Source organism: Mytilus californianus, unplaced genomic scaffold (assembly GCF_021869535.1).
Source record: "Mytilus californianus isolate M0D057914Y unplaced genomic scaffold, xbMytCali1.0.p SCAF_25, whole genome shotgun sequence".
Classification (NCBI taxonomy): domain Eukaryota; kingdom Metazoa; phylum Mollusca; class Bivalvia; order Mytilida; family Mytilidae; genus Mytilus; species Mytilus californianus.
In genome coordinates, this window is record NW_026262674.1 from 4,486,540 (window position 1) to 4,511,592 (window position 25,053).

The 25,053-nt window shown below is 32.5% G+C and overlaps 1 long non-coding RNA gene and 1 pseudogene across 1 annotated transcript; both read right to left on the reverse strand.

Annotated features, from left to right (window-relative positions):
* Window positions 1-1,874: 1,874 nt before the first annotated feature.
* Window positions 1,875-21,186, reverse strand: LOC127732482 (glyoxal reductase-like; annotated as a pseudogene).
* LOC127732589 (uncharacterized) lies at window positions 8,656-16,293 on the reverse strand. Its single transcript, XR_007996326.1, has 3 exons — window positions 15,933-16,293; window positions 11,273-11,364; window positions 8,656-9,577 (listed from the first exon to the last, which is right to left on the reverse strand). It is a non-coding gene; the product is annotated as an uncharacterized LOC127732589 (long non-coding RNA).
* Window positions 21,187-25,053: the final 3,867 nt, after the last annotated feature.

A 25,053-nucleotide genomic window follows, 5' to 3' on the forward strand; every position in this document is an offset into this window, starting at 1 on the left:
GGAGAGATATACTTCACAAAATGAGAGATATACTTCACAAAAGGAGAGATATACTCCAGAAAAGGTGAGATATACTCCTCAAAAGGAGAGATATACTTCACAAAAGGAGATATATGCTCCACAAAAGGAGAGATATACTCCACAAAAGGAGAGATATACTTCACAAAAGGCGAGATAAACTCCACAAAAGGTGAGATATACTCCAGAAAGAGAGAGATATACTTCACAAAAGGAGATATACTTGACAAAAAGAGAGATATACTTCACAAAAGGAGAAATATACTTCATAAAAGGAGAGATATACTCCACAAAAGGAGCGATACACTCCAGAAAAGAAGAGATATACTCCACAAAAGGAGAGATATACGCCACAAAAGGAGAGATATACGCCACAAAAGGAGAGATATATTGCACAATAGGAGAGATATACTCCACAAAAGAAGAGATATACTCCACAAAAGGAGAGATATACTCCACAAAAGGAGAGATATACTGCACAAAAGGATAGATATACTCTACAAAAGGAGAGATATACTCCAGAAAAGGAGAGATATACTCCAGAAAAGGTGAGATATACTCCAGAAAAAAGGAGAGATATACTCATCAAATATAGAGATATACTCCAGAAACGGAGAGATATACTCCAGAAAAGGAAAGATATACTCCACAAAAGGTGAGATATACTTCACAAAAGGAGAGATATACTCCAGAAAAGGAGAGATGTACTCCACAAAAGGAGAGATATACTCCACAAAAGGTGAGATATACTCCAAAAAAGGAGAGATATACTCCACAATAAAAAAAAAAAGATATACTCCAGAAAAGGAGAGATGTACTCATGAAAAGGTGAGATATACTCCACAAAAGGAGAGATATACTCCACAAAAGTTGAGATATACTCCAGAAAAGGAGAGATATACTACACAAAAGGTGAGATATACTTTACAAAAGGAGAGATATACTCCACAAAAGGAGAGATATACTCCACAAAAGGAGAGATATACTCCACAAAAGGTGAGATATACCTCACAAAAGAAGAGATATACTCCAGAAAAAGGAGAGATATACTCCACAAAAAGAAAGATATACTCCACAAAAGGAGAGATGTACTCATGGAAAGGTGAGATATACTCCACAAAAGGAGAGATATACTTCACAAAAGGAGAGATATACTCCACAAAAGGAGAGATATACTCCACTAAAGTAGAGATAAACTCCACAAAAGGAGAGATATATTCCACAAAAGTAGAGATATACTCCACAAAAGGAGAGATACACTTCACAAAAGGAGAGATATACTCCACAAAAGGAGAGATAAACTCCACAAAAGGAGAGATATACTCCACAAAAGGAGAGATAACACAGAGCTAACCAGTCAGAGAAGCAACATATATCATCTTGAAAGTCTTTGAGTTGAATGAGCCAAGGATGAAACCCAAGACTACTCAATATGAAAACATAGGGTTGCTTCTAATTTTCAAAGAACTTTGCTTCCCATTTTTATAAACGGACATTTTCGTAATGTCGATAAATAGTTTCCTCTTATATACAAGGAACGAACAAATGTACTTTCGTTTTTCGTTGGTTTTGTTTGAATCTTTATGTTTTCGTTTGATTTGTTGGTGTTTTTTTAAATTCTTTTGTTTTGTTTTTTGTTTTTATAAATAAAAAAGATTAGAAGGGGTATGGGTTACCTATCCATGACACAAAATCAGTATCTACACAGCAAAAAAACACAAATAGCAAAGGACCAGCGCTTTTACTGCTGTTTTTCGTCTCAAAGTCACAATGAGGCCTTCAACACGGAGCAAAAAAAACCCCAACTCTCACCTTACTGCAAGTTTAAGACGGCCCCTAGCCCCTTATTGTTTGTTTTATACCTAAATTATATAATTCTTGTTTTTCCTTTGATTTTACCCAATAAGAAAACAACGCCAAATAGTCGCTGAACAAAACCTGTACTCACTAATATTGCCATATCTTCGTCATTTAATGACCAATCAAATACTAGCATATTTTTCTTCTATTCTACCATATTGTACAGATTTAGGAATTGTTATGAAACCATATTGTAAACTCCATCTAATAAGTATTTGTGCTGGTGATTTGTTGTTTCTGAAGAACATAAATGAAGCTCATTTGTTTAAATCAAAGAAAGAACGCTTTATGCACCAAGACAGGTATAATGAATGGTACAAACAACACTTTTATAGTATTATGAATACTGTACATAATCAATGTAAAATTAAACAAAGATGATATAAGGAAGAAAAACATTTTCGTATACTTTTATCGTCGGACGACATTTTTATTTGGGACCTTAAAAGGCTCTTTTTTGACAGTGACCATGGGACGAGAACGAAATGAGTTGTTTTATCACCAATAATGCTCATTGTTCGCAATAGGATATCTTACATGCATAAATTGTTCCTATATTTTTGTTGAATATCCTTTATGATTTAACGCTGACCTTTTGTCCCCTTTCATGAGTTGTCTCATCGTGTATTTTTTCTATGTCCTCACGGCGATATCTTCGTTATCCTTGCAATACAGTCTGTCTAGTATTGCTTTACTTCATACTTAGATATAAGAAGATGCGGTATGAGTGCCAATGAGACAACTCTCCATCCAAGTCACAATTTGTAAAAGTAAACCATTATAGGTCACAGTACGGCCTTTAACATGGAGTCTTGGCTCACACTGAACAGCAAGCTATAAAGGGCCCCAAAATGACTAGTGTCAAACAATTCAAACAGGAAAACCAACGGTCTAATCTATATAAAAAACGAGAACCGATAAACACTTATGAACCACATCAACAAACGACTACCACTGAACATCAGGTTCCTGACTTAGGACAGGTGCAAACAAATGCAGCGGGTTTGAACGTTTATCTGGCGCCAACCTTCACCCTAACCTGCGACAGTGGTGTAACTTAGTTTGCATTTACGTCATATTAATATATATTTTTATTTTTCGTCTTATTTCTCCATGGCAATGGTCTTGTATTGTCCTTTTCTTCATCCGCTTTTTTTTAATTTCTGCATTTAGATTTATTCCCACGATATAAAGAAAATTATATCATGATTTTAGGCCAGAAATATGGCTACAATAATGCACACGAACCTTTTTGCAATCTCACAAAGTGATTTGTCATCAAATCGTTGTCCTTTGACCAGAGGAGCATATCCCATAACTGCAATATTATTATTTCTACAGTATTTAACTATATCTGGTTTCTGTTGCCATGGATGCAGTTCTATCTGATTAACTGATGGCACAGGAAGTCCATTAGACTTTTTACCCTCTAAATGTTGGATACAAAATTGGATACACCTACAGATCTATAAGGTAAATCTTCCGTTACATGCATAATGAATTTTGAAAATAACCCTCTCTCTTAAACTAATGCTGTCTTATGTGTCACATTAAAATTATAGCACAACGATTATTAAATTTTCAATGTTTGTTTGAGATAAATGTACAAGTTCATAGCTATCTTCATCAACAGAAAAGAAAAATGGAACAACACTTCGTTTTGCTATTCTTTAATAATTTTCAAAGTAATAGTAAGGCTTTCAATACGAAGAAACATCTTGCATTTCAGTAAGGTTCAGACTTCTCTCATAAAATAGAGAAATAACTGAAACAGTCAGACAACCACGTGGTACAACACAATATTAAATAAATATAAAAATTAGAAGCTGGTATATAATTGCCAATGAGACAACTCTCCACCAGAGACTAAATGACGTACCAATTAACAACTATAGACTATATATATATGATACGTAATTGAATAATAATGATGTTATAGAATTACTTACCTAATAAGACCTTGTTCCGTCAGTTCCAACATTGCTTTGTATGATATGATTATTTTACCACTTTTTGGTGAGTGCACTAGGTAAAGATCTATATACGGCACATCTAGTCTGAAAAATAAATATAATACTTTTTGTTTAAACATATTATCTCTCTCTCTTTCTCTCAATATGGGTGTGTGTAGTAAAAGTCTACATAGGGCACATCTAGCCTGAATGTTTTAATGATCATGTAATTTTTTTAAAATATGTTCCATTTTGAAATGCCATGTGATTTCTTTTGAATAAGTCGTCTCTCTCTATCCCTCCATAAATGATTTTTAATTATTTTGGAAAATAGATTTTGTTTTAATATGAGTGAGTGTGGTTAGAATTAGGTCTTGCATTTATGCTTCGGTAGCAATAATTACTTTTCTTTTGATCAACAATTCTTTTTTTTTATACATTCGATGTGAGACCATGCTTTATTTTCTCCACTACATATATAAAATTACCATTGACTGATTAATCTATGATTCAAAAGTAAAGTGTAGATTTTCCCCCCGGACACTTGTTTTCCTGGTAATATTAATGAATTCAATTTATTAAATTTACTGAATGATGTATATATGTTAATTTGTACCAAATCGAACTCGACTGAATATTTGTCAATCGACTGCGGTCGATTGAACCCGTTTAATCTTACCATCACGGAAACGCGTTTGGACAGATACATCTGTTATTAGATAGTTACTTGGGTGACATTTTTGAACGTGGTGTCAGCAAAAGTTACCTACTTTTCCAAGCTTTCTTTGAATATTTTCTTGCATCGATCGTAACCATTTTCACTGAGCTTTGTGAAAATAAACACATCTCTGTTTAATCCGGATTTCTTTAGTTCTCTTCCTACGTCGGGTTCATCCTGAAACAAAACGAACAAGCGTGTTGTATTATAAACAGGAAATGTCACTCACATCAATATCACGAGAATTTAAATTCATGTGAATCTCACGTGAAATTCACGTGAATTTCATCTCAAACGAACTTATACGTGAAACTCACTTGAATTTTTTGAAATAAAGTAATTCAAATAACATCTTAATTTTTAAACTTAATTAAAATCATGAAAAGTACCAAGGTTTTTCGGTAAAATTCTCGTGAGATTTATGTTAATCTGAATGCATGTGATTTTCATGTATAAGCTTGTTTGAAGTCAATCTCACATGAAATTTTTCACGTGAATCTCATGTTAGATTCATGTGAAATTCACGTGAGCAAATTTTGCCTGTGTATGTCACGTGGTGTAAACAGAAGACAAAAAGCGAGCAACATACATCAATAGACATAAAATTATGTCATGCACTAAATCTCGATTCCAAAAAAGTTGTGAATGAAATAAACAGATACTATAAAAAATCTGCCATCAACAAATAAAAAAGAAGCATACATGACATAAAACAACCACTAAAGAGGTTCCTGACTTGGAACAGATACATAAATATATATTATGTCTTTGTAAAATTTGGATTTTTAGATCTCAAACCTTCCTTTAAAAATAAACTGTTGAAATAGTGTCTCGCCAGTCGGCACAAAATTCAGAAAAAAGACAATCTGATGGATAGCAACATTGCTTATTTATTGATAGTCCCAGGACCATGATCTAGTGGGCAGTTGACAAACTGTGATGAACAGACGGTAATGTAATTTTACAGAACATATCGTTGTCTATTGTAAACAGTTCCAAATAATCTAACTTAAGCAAAAAACTTTTCATTGAAAATTGCTAATGGATTTAAGTTGCAGGGCCATGTCCTAGGGGGCAGGGCATCAAAATAGTCGTCAAACTGAATGTACTGATAGTAATGCAACTTCGTACAAAATATCAATGATCTTTCACAAATAGATCCTATCATACTAGCTTAAGCAGAAAACTTAACAATGAAAATTGCTTATTAATTCAAAGTCACTGGACCTTGGCCTAGGGGGCATGGTCTCAAAATAGTCGTCAAATTGATATGTACTGATAGTACGCAGGGACGTTAAGGGCGTTTCAAGAAATATCCCATTTTTATACACAGGAAAAATCATATTGAACTCAAAGTTAGTTTTCTTTGCTTAACGGTTAAAATGCACGCCAAACGCGTAAACAGAGGGAAAAGGGTCTATTCTGAATCACATTCCAAACTTTTATTTATAGAAAAATATAAATACACTAGTGTCACGTGACTTCAAACTGAAAGTAAGGACATTTCCTAAAAAAGTCAAAAGGGCAGGTGCAAGATGAAATCCGATCGCCCTGGTTTTTGGCTCACTGTAATCAGGATAACTTATTTTGCTTGAAAAGTGCTGTGCCTAGTTTTTAATAGAGGTGTTGTAAATAAAAAACAATAAAACGTGGAGAATTTTTTCGATTTATTGACTTTTTGGCACTTCGGGTTGTGAAATTTCTTTTACACGAACGCTATATAACTAGGCACAGCACTTTTTGAAAAATTTGAAATGTGGCCTTTCTACCAATACCAGAATCAAGTGGGTTGGTATAGCTCTTGCACCTGCCCTTTTCAATTAATTTAGCATGAAGTAGCATTATCGCCTTGAAATGTGAGAGAAAAACGTTTGAATGACCCTGCAGTAGTCGGATCGGCTGACGGAAAAACTCAAGTGTATTTTTTGTACTCACCGTGTAGCGTTTCATATAATAACGTCATGTTGGAGCGAATAAACAAATATTCTCTTATTGCTTGCTTAATTTATTGAAGCTTCCTATTCAGTATTGTTTTTTTTCAGGGAATTTTTATTGTGACAGGCTGGACTTTCATAAAATAGAATATTTACATCTTCTTGCATTCCGCCTCTTGTGTATATCACCGCAAATGGCTGAAACGGCAGAGGCGGATTCATGTGGGCTCTGATCCCTTGTGTATCAACCAATTTATGGTTAATGTATACACTTCTTATATGTCCATAACTTCGATTAGTGTTGGGACACGCAGCCCCCCCCTTTTTTGTCTAAATCCGGAATCCTCATCTGGGGTCACTCATAGTGCAGTTCTCATTTTTGCAAATGCAAGTTCATTATATAATTAATAGTATACTATAAAGTTTCTTCTAGTGCTTGTATATTGGGAACCATTAAAATTTTAATGAAACAAGTTGCATTTTCATACAGAACTTTATACCAAAATTCATGATTTTTTTGTTTGCTCTTTGTCATTGACAATGAATGTTTAAATCATAAATATTAACTCCTACCTGCATATAAATATTCACATTTTACTAGTTAAATATCTCCTGTATCTCAAGTGTGACTGGTATCAATTTGTAAATCATGATTGGGAGGTCTTTTTGAATTTTATTCTGGTGTGGTAGGGTTATTTTTTTGCCTATGAATGAATATGAATTTTCACCAGTTACCAGGCCAGTATTTTGTATGGCTTGCTACAGCATTGAGTACCCCATACTTCAAAAAAATGTACCTTGAGCTCTCATTATTTATGCTTACACTATATCATAAAGCGATAACCAGTTTGACAAATAACGGATGCATATATATACACGACTAACTTTAATCGCATCTGTGAAAAAAACCCACATCCAATTAGTTTCAGATACATGTACATGTACCTATGATTCAATCAACAACCTTGTCATATATATCATCTCAATTTCTCAACCTTATAGTTTACATTTATCATGTTTATACCATGAAGTTGGAAATAGTGACCTATTTTTTTTCTGCTGCTCATTTCATATTAAATCCCTGTCTACCAGTGTTCACCAATACAAATGGACAGCCAAGAAATAGCCAAAAGTGCTTACATGACATTCAGCACAATCAATCAATTGTTTTTTCATTATCAAGTGCCATAATATTTTAAGGTTCATCTCAAACATGTCAAAATCAGAAAACTTATTTCCCATCACCTGCTGAGATTGGAGGCAACTGAATGGTATTTCTTTTCTGTCAGAATAAAAGAAATTCTATGTACCATATATAATATAAATACATTGTACACAGAAATGACTAACTCAATCACAATTAATACATATATACACAATCCAAAAGTTTCAGGCAGTGTCAGGTGAATGAATCATGACATAGCGGACAGGACAAACTAGTCAGCATGGAAATTAAAATGATGTGTAAATGCTTATAAAACTACTGCCTACAAATATCATTGACAAGGGTACAATCAGTGGTTAATCTTTACCTGAACCAATCACAAGAGTAAAAATAAAAAATGACTTAATTGTAAATCAAAACTTCATTGGCAAATATACCACATCATCTTTTTTTATATCAAATTCTAGCTGTAATACAAAAATATGTGTGCAATTTCAAACTGAGAACAAAGCAATTTCTGTCTGTTTTGGGGATGCTGTCTCATTGCCATACATGTATACCCAACATCTTTTGCTAATCATGCTAGATATAAGAATCTCTAAAACAGTAACTGTGAAAATATTCCATCGCAAGTTTCCAAGTTTATATATCCTTCAAAAAGACTCAGAATTTTTTGAGTAAATTTATTCCCAAGATAATTTTAATTATTGAACAATGTAAGGACAATTAAAGATGCGAGATTAATTATTGCAGTTTCAGAAAATCCTGGATACAAATAATACCATCATTTAAATAAATTTATATATTTTTTTTTGCCAAACGTATACAATTGTATAACCAATTTTAATTTAGACAAGAAATGAAAAAAAAATCTGATTTCTAAGTATAGATAAATATATAAGTATAGATAATTTTTTTGTTCAAACATTCTGTGGCTGTTACAGAGGTCTTGCTCAGTATTGAAGGCCAACATCAATATGACTAAGTCACTTTAAGATGAACAACAACTGCAATTAAAACACTTTTTTATGCTTCTGAACTTTTTGTATACCTTTATTCTGTGTTAACTGTTATGAAATGAAATGAAATTGAAATATAAATCATGATATAATATGATCTTCTTGTTCTCTGGTCATGCTGGTGGACAATATATAATATGACTATTTGTTCTCTGATGAAGAGTTGTTAATTTATTGGCAATCATATGTCATATTCTTAGTTTTATAATTACATGTAACTCCATTAGTGGTGCATAAGTGAATTGTATGCCTACATGTATATGATAGTATATCTCATGTATATCTAGGTAGGATTAATGTTTAAATCAATTACTACATGTATCTTTTCCCCGTAATTGCCATAAAAATAACAAAACACTCATATAAGTCTTATAAATGAATATCTCCTTCTTCACCATGTTTACAGTTCAACTTAATATCATATGTCTATTTGTAGATCTCTCACTTGGACAGATACAAACGTATTGCAGATTTTTCAAATATTTCACGAAAGAAACGACAAATTACATCCATGAAATATAATTTTGTTAAATTAAATCCTTTTTTGAAACTCCAATTGTAAGAAAATTCACAAATCTCCAAACTGTCCATATTTAGAATTCATTTTAACTGAGGTAAAAGCTCTTTAAGATGGTAAACATCAACTTCAGTGATACATGATGATGAAAAAGAAGCTAAATTGTGTAGTTAATTTTCCTCTGTCTCTCAGCATCAAAACACTAAATTCCAATTCATTTGGTCTTGAAACAGTCAATGCTTCTGCTTAGTACTTATATGTACATTATATAGAATTGCTGTCTTTTTTCTACTTTTCATGGACATATTTGGTGGCTTTCTAAACAAATTTTAATCAGATCTTCCGTAATGGCCATGATGAGTTATAAGGAACTTTCTACTGCAGGTCATCATCCCTGAAATATGAAAATGCAAATATTCAACATGTGAAAAGTAATCAAAAGTTAGTGCAAACATATTTCTTCAAGAAGTTACTGTTAAAATGCTAACAATATAATTTCCCTGTCCTTATTTAATAATGTCTTCATTCATCATTTGAACAAGGATTTAATTTTCCACACACATTTTAATAAGGTGCACTACATGTACTTTTATAAAATTTAAAGTTAAATGAGAATAACTGTTATCACAGAGATATGTCTCGCCTTTTTGTAATTTTGATAATGCAAATGTTGAAATTAAAATAGCAATACTTTAACATGTAAGTTATGCAAATATTCAAAGTCGATGAACCATGACTGAAGGTACATGGCTAAACAATCTCCATGGAATGAGATGTGCCAATGCTAATACAACTGCATACCAAATACCATTGACTTATTATAAGTCGTTCCCTTAAAACAAACCTAAACACAAACATTAACTTGTAAACTATGTAAAAGTTTCAAAGTCAATGAACCATGATCAGGGGTGGGGCTACATAATCTCCATGGAAACGATACTTGCAAATGCCAATACATTTGCATACCAAATATCATTGACTTAACATTAGCAGTTCATCTTAAACTGATCTAATCACAAAATAATACATGTAAACTAAGCAAAAGTTTCAAAGTAAATAGACCATGACTGAGGGGGCGGAGCCAAATAATCTCCATGGAAATGAGATATGCCAATGTTTATACAACTGCATACCAAATATCATTGACCTACCACTAGTGGTTCCCCATAAATTGACCTAATCACAAACTAATACATTGTTGACGCCATCGCCAGAAACAGCATACCTATGTCTCGCTTTTTGACTCCGTCAAGGCGAGACAAAAACCCAGATGTGCCTATAAGATGTATTATGTAATAAATATTTATTTATGTTAATTTACTTTGTTTTGTATCTCCTTTTCCGACAGGAATACTTCAATATCAATATCAGTAATCCACAGCTAAAAAAAATTTGCTAGCAAGTTCAGTACATTCTTGTATTAATATCTGTCATGTCTGTGTAAATAAATTTTATTGCTGGTACAGATACTTCATTAACATTGATAAAATTAAGAAATTATGATTATTGGGTACATTTATTTTTGCAATGTTTGAAGAATGGACAAAAATGTGAGATTTATAATTACGATTTCAGAAAAATCTGCATAATTGTACAGTTATATGTATAGATTTCAGAATGTGAGTTCCTTTTATTGCGATATTCAAGGTTGCCTCATAAAAACATTGCAATAATTTCTGAGTTTACATCATACAATATTCTTACATTGTACATGATGTAAGAACAGAAATTTATTTGGACAAATTATAAAACAGGAAGAAAAACCAGGCTCGCTAACATGTTTAACCCATCCACATTCTGTATGTACAATGTATGTTCCTGTAATTCAGTGGTTGTCGTTTGTTGCTGTGTTACATATTTCTTTTTCATTCATTTTTGTTTACATAAATTAGACCATTAATTTTCTCCTTTGAAATGTTTTACATTTGTGATTTTGGGGCCTTTTATAGCCAAATATGCAGAATGGGCTTTACTCATTGTAGAAGGCCATTCAAAGACCCATAGTTGGTAATGTCTGTGTCATTTGGACTCTTGGGGAGAGTTGTCTCATTGTACAATAGTTAGCTGATATCAGGATAAAACAATTTACCTGTCTATAATAATAAAGCTCTCCAAATCAAACCATTACTTTATTTCATCAAAGCTGGAATGGCATACTGTATCTTGTAATTGACAGGGGAGCTAAAAAAAATAAGAGAAAGTAATTATTTAATTACATATAGGTACTTTTTTTTAAATAAGGAGCATAAACATATGTATAATGTTAGATTCATATAATTTTTAAAATAAAGAAATAACGTCTGCCACACAACCCTAATTTGATATCAGGATTTCCTCCATAGATATATACATGCCTATTTTTTCTTGGATTTCTAGAATTGCTGCATCCTATGCTAAATAAAGAGCTGTGCTAAAAAAAAAGCCAGCCCCCCCCCCCCCTCCTCCCCAAAAAAAAAAATCTAAAATAAACAAGTGAATCTGTGAGCTACTAATATACCCCCATACCCTTAAAGTAAAAGGTAAACAAAGGTTGTTGAGTGATGAATCTGAAAAAGCATCACACGGTATAGCTGACACATATAAACCCTGAAACCAAATTTCAGAAATCCTTGTAATGTTCCTGAGAAAGATGCAAAGAAAAATATTCATGGGACGGACAGACTGACCAGACAATTGATTATGTGATTTGCGTACTTTAGCGATTCCACAAACTGGTCTGTTGTCATAGAATAAACGACTTTATTACAAATGGGGCTTTTTTCTGCCTCTCTAACTAGTGGTCTCCCAAAGAAAATTTTATAAATGGGTCCCTTCTGTTTACCGGGGATACATCTTCAAGTAATAGATTTAATTCCTGCCAACAGGGATACAGTTCAGATATTTTATGTAATACTCTATTTTTAGAACGATGATGCATGCAGTGTTTTTCAATTTAAATACTGTTTTACTTATACATATATGTAGGACTCTAAAGTGAGATGGGAACGCTAAAATGCGATGGTCACCCTAAAGTGAGATGGTTTGATACGCTAAAGTGCGATAGTCTGTGCTATTTATTGAACACGCTAAAGTCTGATGCTGTGATACGCTAAAGTGCATTTGTTCGCGAAAGTATTGACGTTTGCAACGTTAAATCGCATTATGACGCCACAAGCCTTTTGTACAAACAAAAATGGACATGCCCGTAAACCAGAATGTTAGTGCAGATAAAGATTTTTTAATAGACAAGAAACAAATGACCCCAATCCTGAACATTTTTGGTCGGTGCTTGAAGAGTGTGTATGTGGAGGAGTTACTTCCCAAAAAATCATCCACAGTAACAGAATGCAAACCTTTGATCCCGCTATGTCGGCGGGGACAAACATGATTCTGTCAGTATACTGGAAAAAAAATACTTTTCATAAACATAGACTGAAACTGACGTTAGTAAGGGGACGGTGTATACCATAAAAGAGAGCGAAATGGCAAAATACACCAAGTGTCAAAGTATTTAATTCGTCCCATGTCATTTACTGGAAAAGCATAAAGCTCTTCAACTGTTTCGGTACTTATCATGCTTATACATCCTCGGATTTCAAATGTTTGGCTTTGAGCGTTCCTGATGAAGGTAAATCCAGAAAAGCGCTTCGGACGCATGAAATTATTAAACATTTTGTTTTCAAATTTTTACTTGCGTGAAATAAAAGCCACTTTTAAACTTTCGAATTGAATAATTTTGTAAAAACAATTTTTTAAAATATGGTTCGTCATGTCCATAAAAGAGATGGATACTCGTCGACAAGACAGTAACATAACGACCAGAGGTGTAGTATCATAATATGATTGCCAATGCGACAAGTCGCTATCCAATGCTAAATGTCATTAATGTAATTAACTATAGGTTACAGTATGGCTAACCCCGCAGATAGTATTTTATAACGACCAAAGAGTATCAAAACGACCAGTGTATAACAATTCAAACGAGAAAGATAACAAACTGATTAATATACAAAATAAACAATAAACAAAAAAACAGATAAGAAGATGTGGTGTAATTGTCAACGAAAAAAATTCCACCAAAGACCAAATATCGTTGATGTATGCACCTAATAACGTTATGACCTTCAATGTGGAGCCTTGGCTTACGTCGAATAGAAAGCTATACAGGATCACGAAATGACTTGTGTAAAACAATTCAAAAGAGAATAACAACGACATGATTTAGAAACAATACAATAAACGAAAAATTAATATGAACACAGCAAAAAACAATCGCCTGAATCCCATTCCCGTTACACCATCGCACTTTAGCGCGTCATCTGATCGCACTTTAGCGTCTGACACCATCGCACTTTTAGAGTCCTACATATATATAAATAGAATATGTCAAAGTGGGCAGTCTTGATGAGCAAACTACATATTAATTAGTATAATATTATTGTGTCATGAAAAGCTTCTTCAATTTTTTGCTGCGGTTCCTTCCTAATAATGACGGTCATAGGAACATTAGGAAGGCGTCCCAGTTAATCATTAACAAAGCCTTTCAAGAAATTATAATATTATTTTGACTATGTATTAAAAATTGTTCTATTTAGCCAGCAATTTAAGTACATAAACTTGCAATTGGTTATATATATATTTCTGACTTGGTAATGATTTAAAAAATACTGGTTCACAGATAATAAGATAATTTATTCAAGGTGCACAGGCTTTTTCCAGAGAAAGACGCACTGTCCAGGATATTTCCAAATAATTACCCAGATACTCAGCCTTCTGTAGTCATTTTTAATGGACATAAAGATGTAATCATATTGCTGTCACCTTTTAACTTCCTTAACAGCTTAAGTTGCATCCGATTTCAAAAAATTATTATTTATTGTACATTTAAATTTGAAGTTCTTTACCACATATGTAAGTGATAAATTTGTCCTGGTAAAATATGTACGGGCGGACACATATTACTAGTATAAAAAGTCCATGGTTACAGAATTTACTAGTATTTTTAGTCCGATGTTAGTAATTTATGTCCCCAGACTAATTTTCCTAGGAATTCAAGTCCATGTCATTAATATTCCTAGGTAAAAACGTCCATGTTCTTTTTTTAATAGGAAAAATATTAATGAATCTAATCATTTACATTTATACAATATTGGAAATTTAAATATTAAGTTTTAATATTGTTTAAGAGTTGTGTATTTATATTTTTAATAAAATTCATGTCCCCAGACTAATTTTCCTAGGAAATCATGTCCATGTCATTAATATTCCTAGGTAAAAACGTCCATGCCCTTTATTTTAAAAGGTAAATATAAATGTTATGTTTTAATATTGTTTAAGAGTTGTGTATCAATTTTTTTAATATAATGTTTGTCCTCAAACTAATTTTCCTAGGAAATCATGTCCATGTCATTAATATTCCTAGGTAAAAATGTCCATGCCATTTATTTTAAAAGGAAAATTTTAATGAAACAAATTATTTACATGTAAACAATGGAAATTTGATTTTTATGTTTTAATATTGTTTAAGAGTTGTGCATTAATATTTTAATAAAATTCATGTCCCCAGACTAATTTTCTTAGGACATCATGTCCATGTCACTAACATGCCTAGGTTATAACGTCCGGCCATGTCCTTTATTTTAATAGGAAAAATTAATGAAACTTTCCAATCTTAACTAAGAAAAAATGTTGTTTTTTTATTTGCAATAATTTTTAAAATATAATAAAAATTACTAGAAAAACAAGTCTTAGGACAATTTTTCCTAGTTAAATAAGTGCCAGACATATTTTACTAGCTATGGACTTATTTTCCTAGGAAAATTTGTCCTGGGACTTAAACTCCTAGTAAAATAATGGTCATGGACTTGATTAACAAGGAAAAAAAAACTGGCGGACAAATTTTACTACCGGACCAAATTTACTGTTACAATTACATAAACCATAAACATTCAATAGAATTGCAAATCTTTTTCGACAAGCATGAGAAATAAATTGTATGACAGGAAACATGGAAATAAATAAGGGGAAACATGTAGCATGCACATCGAACCAAACACGAGATACATGTATTGAGAGGTCAAACGTCAAAACACGAAAACAAGTGAAATAAAATATAAACACTGGGTAAATAGAAAACATTGCATAAAATTAACCCTTTACCGCCCTTTTAAATTCAAAGTTGATTAATACAGCACTAAGCAGAAAATAATATAATAATATAGTATGGACTTCACACTGATTAAATGGTGGGAGTAGAAGTTGGAAAGAGAGTGGGGGGGGGGGGGGGGTAGTCCAAATAATTATGTCTTGCAAGGCTTCCTTTTGAGCAAGTTTGTGTACCCTGTGTTACAAATTATGAGCTCTATGCTATGAAAGTAGGGTTCATGGCTCCAGCAATGTGGGTGCCGGAGAGAAGTGAACGGTGGAATCCCCACCCCCTTTTTCCCCGAATGGCAGGTACCTGCTAAACGAAAATTAGAAACGAATTTCAGGGTAAAAGTTGAAAATGGGCTCTCGGTATAATGGAGGGATCTTGTTTCATTCGATATTCTGTTCATTTATTGACGGGATTCGATAAATTATTCAAATTTCAGATATTTGTTGCAGTCTAGTTTCGTTTTGAACACCATGACCACGTGTATATCATGCTTGCCAACACTGAACTCGTTTTTATCTATAAGTATACAGTTTTTTTATTTCTGAAGCGAATGATTAACAAAACAAGCAACGTATGTTTCATAAATAATACATATTTGGAGGCTCACACTTACTTTTCTGGTTAGATTTTCACATAGAAGTGAAAATAATTTTCGCTGCAAGGTTCTTTCCATTCTGCAAACTACAAACATCTACTTGACGGCGATCGTCTACTGATTGGTTAGTCTGCAAAAGGAGGCGGGGTCCACAAGCCGACAATCTCGTCAACAAAAACAGCTATTGCAACTGTTTGCCATAATAATTAAAGCACAAACATACAATATTCGTGTTTCGATAAACAAATTACATCATATGGATACCCGTTTTAGTTAACAGGCATGTATGTAATTTGATTTCATACAGTTTCATCGGTAGACGCAGCTTACGGAATCTTCGCCATTAATGAATATATGAATACATAATGAGGTCCTTACGGGGTTATCTGCCCTTGACAAAATCTTATCGAAATTGCCTTAACATCGCTGCGTAATGCAACTTTATATTGAATATCGATGATCTATCACATATAGTTCCTATAAAACTAATTAACCTAAGCAGAAAACTGAACAATTGTTGTCATCACCTTCACCGAAAAAGCAATCCCTATGTCTCGCTTTCCGCGAAGATTTAAGGTGGATCATCGGTATATATTTCCTCAGATAGAAGTTTTTTATACTTTGCCAAAATGAAGATTTTTCAATGCTTTTTTTCAAAAATACAATAAAAAGTATGGGTCACCGTGCTATTTTTCAAGCTACAAGTCATGCAAAATTGCCCAAATTTGTATAGATTGTTCATGATAAAACACATTTTTTTGAATAAAAAGAAATCTATGAGATAGAATTTTGAAATAAAATATGAGAAGATAGGTTTTATAATATGCGTTAAGAAAATAAAAATAAAAAATGGTGTCACCAAATTTGTTTTCTTGCTACAAGTAAAACATGAAAATTTCACTATCATTCCAGTATGAAATTTTTACTATAAGAGTTATCTCCCCTTAAAAGGCCAAGTTGAATAATTGATTCTAAAAACATAAACATTTAGTTTTGTTTAAACATTTTGATAATGCAATGAACCACTTATTTTTCTTTAAACAAATAAGCAGTTTTACACATAAATTGCAAATCTGTCTCAAAATTTGAAGATTTAGGCAAAGAACTAGACCGATTGTGTACTGCTATTGTACAATCCAAGATGGCAGTATACAGTGAATCTACCTTATTGTCAAAAAGCAGTTTAACAACGAAATATATATTGATGCGTCGTTCATGTGTTTGCAGTCGTTACAGTGGTCTTAATCCACATGGTCTCTTATATTGAGTAAGTTTGCGCTGATGGAAGATCTTTGATAATCACCTTTAAATCTATTCGCTTCCTCTCTGCTTCACGTGTATATTTTGAGATATAAAATAAATATGTTGAGCTCCAAATTATGTGTAGGGTTATTGTCTAATTAACTCCGCATCTCCATTTACATGTTTAAATCGAAATATATTTTGAAGAGATTTGTTTGTAAACAAAGGAATAAGACTTTGAAGTTTTGAAAGTTTGCTGTTTACTGTTATAGTCAAATACTTGGTTTGAGAATACATTTACAAATACTAAAAACATTGCATCGATGTTGGCGTGATAGCGTAGTGGGTTTATAATCCACATGAGTCAAACCAAATTCTTCAATATTGGTATTTGTAACTTCTTTGCAATGCACGAAATTAGTCGGCTTAAAGTCAGAAACATAAATCCGGGTATATGTCTTCCTGTGGACTATTGCCATGTGAACTAGCATGTAAACATATATATCCAGCCCCATATCAGGGTCAGGTACAAAGAAAGGCTTTTCCGTTCTGTAGTTTTTAATTTTCATGGCATATTTCTCTTAATAAATTCAAGACTTTTTTCAGTTATATTCTAAGTTGTAGCAGTCTATTATAATGCAAACACAAGGGTGACTGTGTAATAGCAATAGGGTCATTTAGGTCCTGACTGGCCGTAAAACCAGTGGAGCGTCCGTATGACTGTGCGGGATATACAAGTTTGCAGCCACGTCCGGTGAGAATGGGGATATTGAATCCAGTGCCTCGTGTAAAGAGAGTGCCACGCCCTCTGCACTTTAAGAACTCTTTCAACAACTCTTTGAGGGGTCCTTAAGTGATCTGTTGCAAGGCAAAATTTCTGACCCTATCCAATATATCCTCATTTTTCAGTGGCAGTCCTTATTTCCCCGACCTTCATCCCGGACGACCTCTATTACAGGACCTTCGTATTGCATTAACTGTAAATTTGTTTTCGTCCTGAAAATGCATGAAACATTTGTCAATGGAGTTAAGAAACAAAGAATCAATTAAATTTGTTCTCGTCCCGAACATGCATGAAATATTTGTCACTGGACGTTAAGCAACCAACAATCAATCAATCCACTATTATGGACCATTATGCTCTCTATATATCCCTATTCATAAAGTCCTATGTTGTAATACAGAATATCATGTTGATTTGGTGTATTGTTTTATTTTGTTGCTTTTCTGTCTCATTATCAAAAACCTCACATTTCCCTTAATTCATATTGATATCGGCTTTGAAGAAATGAACGTGTAATTATTGACATCATGCAATGTATGATACTTAGAAGATTTTGCCGTTAGTTATTCTAATAAAATTTATGAATCAATGATCCTTACATACATACATGTATATATGTCTTAGTGATGAAGTTTGTTTTATAGTTACCTACTCATACATTTTAGCCGTGTCTATCATTTGATATCCTTTCTGTAGTGCTAACTCCACGGCTTGTTATGTCTATCCACCCGGTCCCGGCGAGGATCGCCATACACCAAGTCCAAACAGTGGCATACTCACTCCATTGTTTAGTGTAATCTTAGAAGTGATATTTGTAGCTACTGATACCACTCTTTTTCTCATAATATAGAGTTTTGGTTCTCTGCATATATCAATATGTGTTGCTCATTAAGTATTGATTCAAGATAATTGTCGCAATCAGAGATTTAACTCGTCCTTAACACAATCGTTTCCAACATTGTAGATTTTGTTGGTACATGATTGTTTTCCGTTTTTTTTTGTTTTTTGTTTTTTCATGAATGAGCGTTTTTTTTTGTTATAATCTGTATAACAATAGCTTCTATATATGCACTTCTCTCAATAATAATGAAAACTAGACAATATGTATTTGTATGTATATTTCTGTTTATATGATAAGGAGGTGTGGTATGAACTATCCACCAAAAATTATTTGAAGTGGATGTAAGCAATTATAGGCAGCCGTGCGGCCTTAAACAATAAGAAAAACACATTGTTTAATATATGAACGATTGTGGTTTCAAAATCAGCATTGTTTCCGACGTAAAAAAATTATTGTGTTGCCTACATTTATCACAAGAAATATTTTTCTATTGTTTCATGCACTCAAAGTAGGTCGATATGTAACAGTAAATTTGATCCGGTAGTAAAATTTGTCCGCCAGACTTTTTTTTCCTAGATAATCAAGTCCATGACCATTATTTTACTAGGAATTTAAGTCCCAGGACAAATTTTCCTAGGTAAATAAGTCCATAGCTAGTAAAATATGTCTGGTACTTATTTTCCTAGGAAAAATTGTCCTAAGACTTGTTTTTTTAGTAATTTTTATTATATTATAAAAATTATTGAAAATAAAAAGAAAACAACATATTTTCTTAGTTAAGATTGGAAAGTTTCTTTAATTTTTTCTATTAAAATAAAGAACATGGCCGGAAGTTATAACCTAGGCGTGTTAATGACATGGACATGATGTCCTAGGAAAATTAGTCTGGGGACATAAATTTTATTAAAATATGAATACACAACTCTAAAACAATATTAAAACATAACATTTAAATTTAACTTTCAAAATAAAGGGAATGGACATTTTTACCTAGGAATATTAATAACATGGACATGATTTCCTTTGAAAATTAGTCTGAGGACATGGATTTTATTAAAATATTAATGCACAACTCTTTAACAATATTAAAACATATAAATTGAATTTCCATTGTTTTGCATGTGAATAATTTGATTCATTAAAATTTCCTTTTAAAATAAAGGGCATGGAAGTTTTTACCTAGGAATATTAATGACATGGATATGATTTCCTAGGAAAATTAATCTGGGGACAAACATTTTATTAAAAAAAATTGATACACAACTCTTAAACAATATTTAAACATAACATTTATATTTACCTTTTGAAATAAAGGGCTTGGACGTTTTTACCTAGAAATATTAATGACATGGACATGATTTCCTAGGAAAATTAGTCTGGGGACATGAATTGTATTAAAAATATAAATACACAACTCTTAAACAATATTAAAACTTAATATTTAAATTTCCAATATTGTTTAAATGTAAATGATTTGATTCATTAATATTTTTCCTAAAAAAAAAAAGGATATGGACGTTTTTATGTAGGAATATTAATGACATGGACTTGAATTCTTAGGAACATTAGTCTGGGGACATAAATTACTAACATCAGACTAAAAATACTAGTAAATGCTGTAACCATTGACTTTTTATACTAGTAATATGTGTCCGCCCGAACATATTTTACCAGAACAAATTTATCTCTTACAGATATCGTTGCTGACCAACATTGTTGTTGTTGGGTTGTCGTATCCCTTTTATTATACAAATTCCCTCCATATTTTTAAGTTTCTTTTCGTTTCTTCCAAACATTTGATATTGTTAATAATTTTCTGTGTATTGTTTTCATAAAAAAATAGTTTTTAAATTTTTGTAAACACATTTAATGATATCGAAAATAAATATTAAATAAGCAAGTAAACAAAAACATCTTTTAAAATTACATTCATATCTTCATTAATCAAGTATGAATAAATATAGTAACAACTCAGATGTGTTTACCTTGTCATGTGTTGTGTGTAATGGTTTATTTACCTAACACACACTCACAGGTACGTTTCACAGGTTTTGAACACTACCTTATATGGATATGCATAAATAAGCATGGTTATGTCCTTGCACATGTAATTGTCTATTTACGTATGACGTATTTTTTTTACCTGGGTTTTTGACCAATCCACTAAATGAGTAACAATGCATGATGGACTACTACGTGTTTACGATCAACCGAGAACTTGTGTTATTTACTAAAATACAATACATTTTTTCAAGCATTGCGGGATAAACAATTTCGCTTAGTTTTTCATTTTTTGTATCCACATTTATAGTCCGTTGTATAAAATATTCGTTCCATGGTCAGATTAACGAAGAATTGTTTCTATGCGAAGAAACGAGTGTTTGAATTACCCGAAATATAGCCATTAATATGATTAATGATTACACGAAGATTTCAGATATTCGTCCACAAGACAGGAACGAAACAACAGTGAAAACACTTTTACCAATAAGATAAACTATCATTCAGATAGTTAAAAAATTAAGGGATCCTTGAATTTTGGGTTCGTAAAAAAGGGGAAGACTTAAAGTGTGTCAAATATCTGTTGGGGTCCTAAAATTTCCCAGCTTTTCACAAAATTGATGTTATGATATTGTACCTTCTTTTATGATTCAAAAGTCATTTAAATCGAGGAAGGGTATATGTTTATTAATTTGTCTTTAAGAAACAAACACGTGTAATCATCAATCGGGGCCATTTATACCCGACTGTACGGTAAAGGTTTTTCTCATTGTTGAATGCCTTACGTTTGCCTATAATAGCTTATATCCACTTCATTTGAACTTTGGTGGATAGTTGTCTCATTGGCTATCATACCACATCTCCTTATTTTTACATACAAACACCTTTCAGAAAGATTGGTTTTCCATTATCTTGAAAAGAGATATTTACTATAAAATACTGTGTAATATTTTTATATTTAGAATTTGACAGGTACAGAACATGTATAAAGCCTATATCATCTATCATATTTCATCAAAACTGCTCAAGACATTTCTTAATTCTTGCCTGACAATTTTAACAAAATCTATAAGTATTTTTTGGCATATTTCAGTTTTTTGGACTTTTTTTCTATTTCAAACTGTTCCCTTTATTCTGAAGGTAAGGAAGCAATATTTTCCTCAATCATTACAAGCAGTTGTAGTTTCGTTTTGTTTTTGTCTTTGCAAAGTTCGTTTTCTCCTAATGCAGATATTGGAATTTTTGATATTCTTAACGGACTTGGATATTTGCCAATCTTGATAAAATCATGTATGATGCTATCCATGTTTATGTGTGACAAGGACGTGAACGTTGACATGTTTTGTGAAAATTGCAGCGTTGGATCTAAACCTATTATATTTCTCTCATTTATTGGAAACATAATATGTATTTAAATTGATAACAACAGAAAATCTATAATGGCCCTGTTCGTTCAGAAGTGACCGGCTCATTCATAATTGCCAGGTGTAAGTCTGTAATGGACTGGTTTGGCTTTTATTGATAAAAGGTGAAGTTTTATTTATAATACACTTAATTATATATTGGTTAATAATGCAAAACAATATAAGTCAAACTATCACGTACTAAAGACTATAAAAACGACAAATAAACTTTCTCTTCTCGTCTTGTATATAAATCAGGTCGTTGGTTTTTTTTTCGTTTGCATTGTTTTACAATAGTCATTTTTGGTCCCTTTATAGCTTACTTTTTTCAGCGTTGAAGGTCGTACTGTAACCTTTGATTGTTTACTTTTCTAGATTGTGTCTTGGATGGAGAGATGTCTCATTTGGCACTCATACCTCATCTTCTAATTTCTATATACATAGCACGGTTTAGAAAACCTAAATGGATAAGATGGCACCCACTATGATCCGGAGGATTTAAAAGATTGAAGATATTACACGCAAGTCAATAGGACAGCAGCCGAACGATAAAAATACCTCTTAGGTATATTTTGGGATAAAATTAGCAACAGACGGACTTCATCGATGGACAAAAGTATACAAAATATGTTAAGCTATTTACCGTTCCCGTTTTTAATAACACATTTTTTTGAGAATACTGAACATGATGTACTTACATTTAGATCAGGTCTTGATAAAAAGTTTACACATCCAATGCAGATAAGTCTGCGTCTATCGTTACATCCATATTGCCGGGCAGCCTGTAACGCCACAACGGGAACATGCTTGAAATTAAGCAGTGTTTCAGTTCCATGTTCTTTGTGTTTTGCGAAGCAGCAATGTTTTTGAAATGACATTATACAGGATACGAAAAATCCAATAGCATATATATAGATAGACGTGTAACCCATTCCTTCTAACCGTTTTGACAGGTTTAAAAGAGGTCAAATGATGTTTATACTGTACAGTGGTCACTTCATTGGAAATTTCACTGTTTCACGTGAAATTAATGCACAGTTACAATGATGCATAACAATTGACAAAACCGGTGCAACTACTTTTACAAGGCGAAAAAGAAAGTTGAATCTTATATATTTTACATTAAACACATTCGCTGAACAAAAACATTTATTATGAGAGTCCCAACCACTATATTAGTTGACAGTTTTCCCACTAATTCAACGTGTTTGTAAGTGGTAGTAAAATTGTAATAGCCCACAATGCATTGTAGTTCATTGAGTCGATTGGTCAGTTTTTCAAGGCCATGTTTACCTTCTATATGGGAAATTACTATTCAAATATATTCTGACGTCAAGAAATCTAGAGTTCCTGACCTGTTTCAGATAGGAAACAAATTATCTCCCTTTCGGAGTGATACCTATTAATATAAACCTTGACCTACAACACTCACAACGGGTAATTTTAAAAAATCAACCAATTTCAATTTCATGATAAATGTATATGAGTGCATAGATGTATACATCTATGATGAGTTTATAACATGTCCGGTCTTTGTTTTCGTTAGATGTTTTCGACTTTTTCAATTTAATGCAAATTTTCAGTTTGGAAAACGTTCTACCAAAACTTTTAAGTGTTAAATTAGAAATTACTGGATCCTTTATAAAACGGTCTTTAGAACATAGTGCAGGGGACTCATGATCTTTTCAACTTCATTTCATGCTACTTTTGAATTTACAGTTAATAATACTTTTTTGTGGTGAACCCTGGAGTTTTTAAAAAAAGGAGTAAGAAACCTACTGAACAGCATTGAAGAATCAGAAAAATGCAATGTAATAAATAATATTCTACTAAAAAGGGCCTGCCCCCGCACCCACAAAAAATCCACACACACTCAATCCGCCCCATTTTTATTCCCATCGACAATAACATCTGAATTACACTTCATATATAATTAAAGGGGCACTAGCTACGAAATATAGAAAATAAATAAAATATGATTTTTTTTTCGATCATCAATGAAAGTGAAATAGTGAAATATAAATTCGTATTTAGCATCCAGTTTGGTTCAGTTTTGTCAGAATAAGCAAAGAAACATTGCAACTGAATTATTCACTTGCAAGTGAATAATTCGACCTCATTAAATCCGTATTCATGCGAACTTCAGTTGAACCTCTTAGCTAGCGATAGGTTACGCATGAACCAGGCGTGTTCAGCTAGTGAAAGGAAAAGAATGTCAACATTGAAAGTGAAACAAGGGTAAACCATTTGATTGACTGATTCGATCTACAAAACCTCATTCTTATACAGGTAAAAACGATTATTAACATATTGTTTTAACTAAAAATATGAAATCAAACAGACCTAAATCCAATTTCACGAGTTCGCTATCTATTTATATCTATGTTTGTGTTTACAACGGGTTTTATAGCAGTCGACAGTCTTCGGAAGGTCGCCGCGATAGTTAATAAGATGGTGTCTAGACTAAAATACACACGAAATGCTGATACATAATTTCGAGTCTATGCAGTGTAATTTGTTTATTTTAGACTTTTTTATTTGGATATACGTTTTAGTATGTTATAAGTCGAATATGAGAATTTGAATCAAATCGGTGAACACGAATTTGACAGCTAGTGCCGCTTTAACAATTTAAAGAATAGTTTATCAGCTTAACACACTATATGTATGTACGTGTCAATCGAAATTGTCTATGCTTACATTAGATTGTTGACATCACAAATATATACTGTACATGCACAGGCACTTGTCTCAGATAAGAAATTCCTATATACTTTAATATATTAAGGTATATAAGAATTTTGTTCTGAGACAAGGCCTGTGTGTACGTGTAATTTATAAGATGTGACAAACAACAATATATACAAA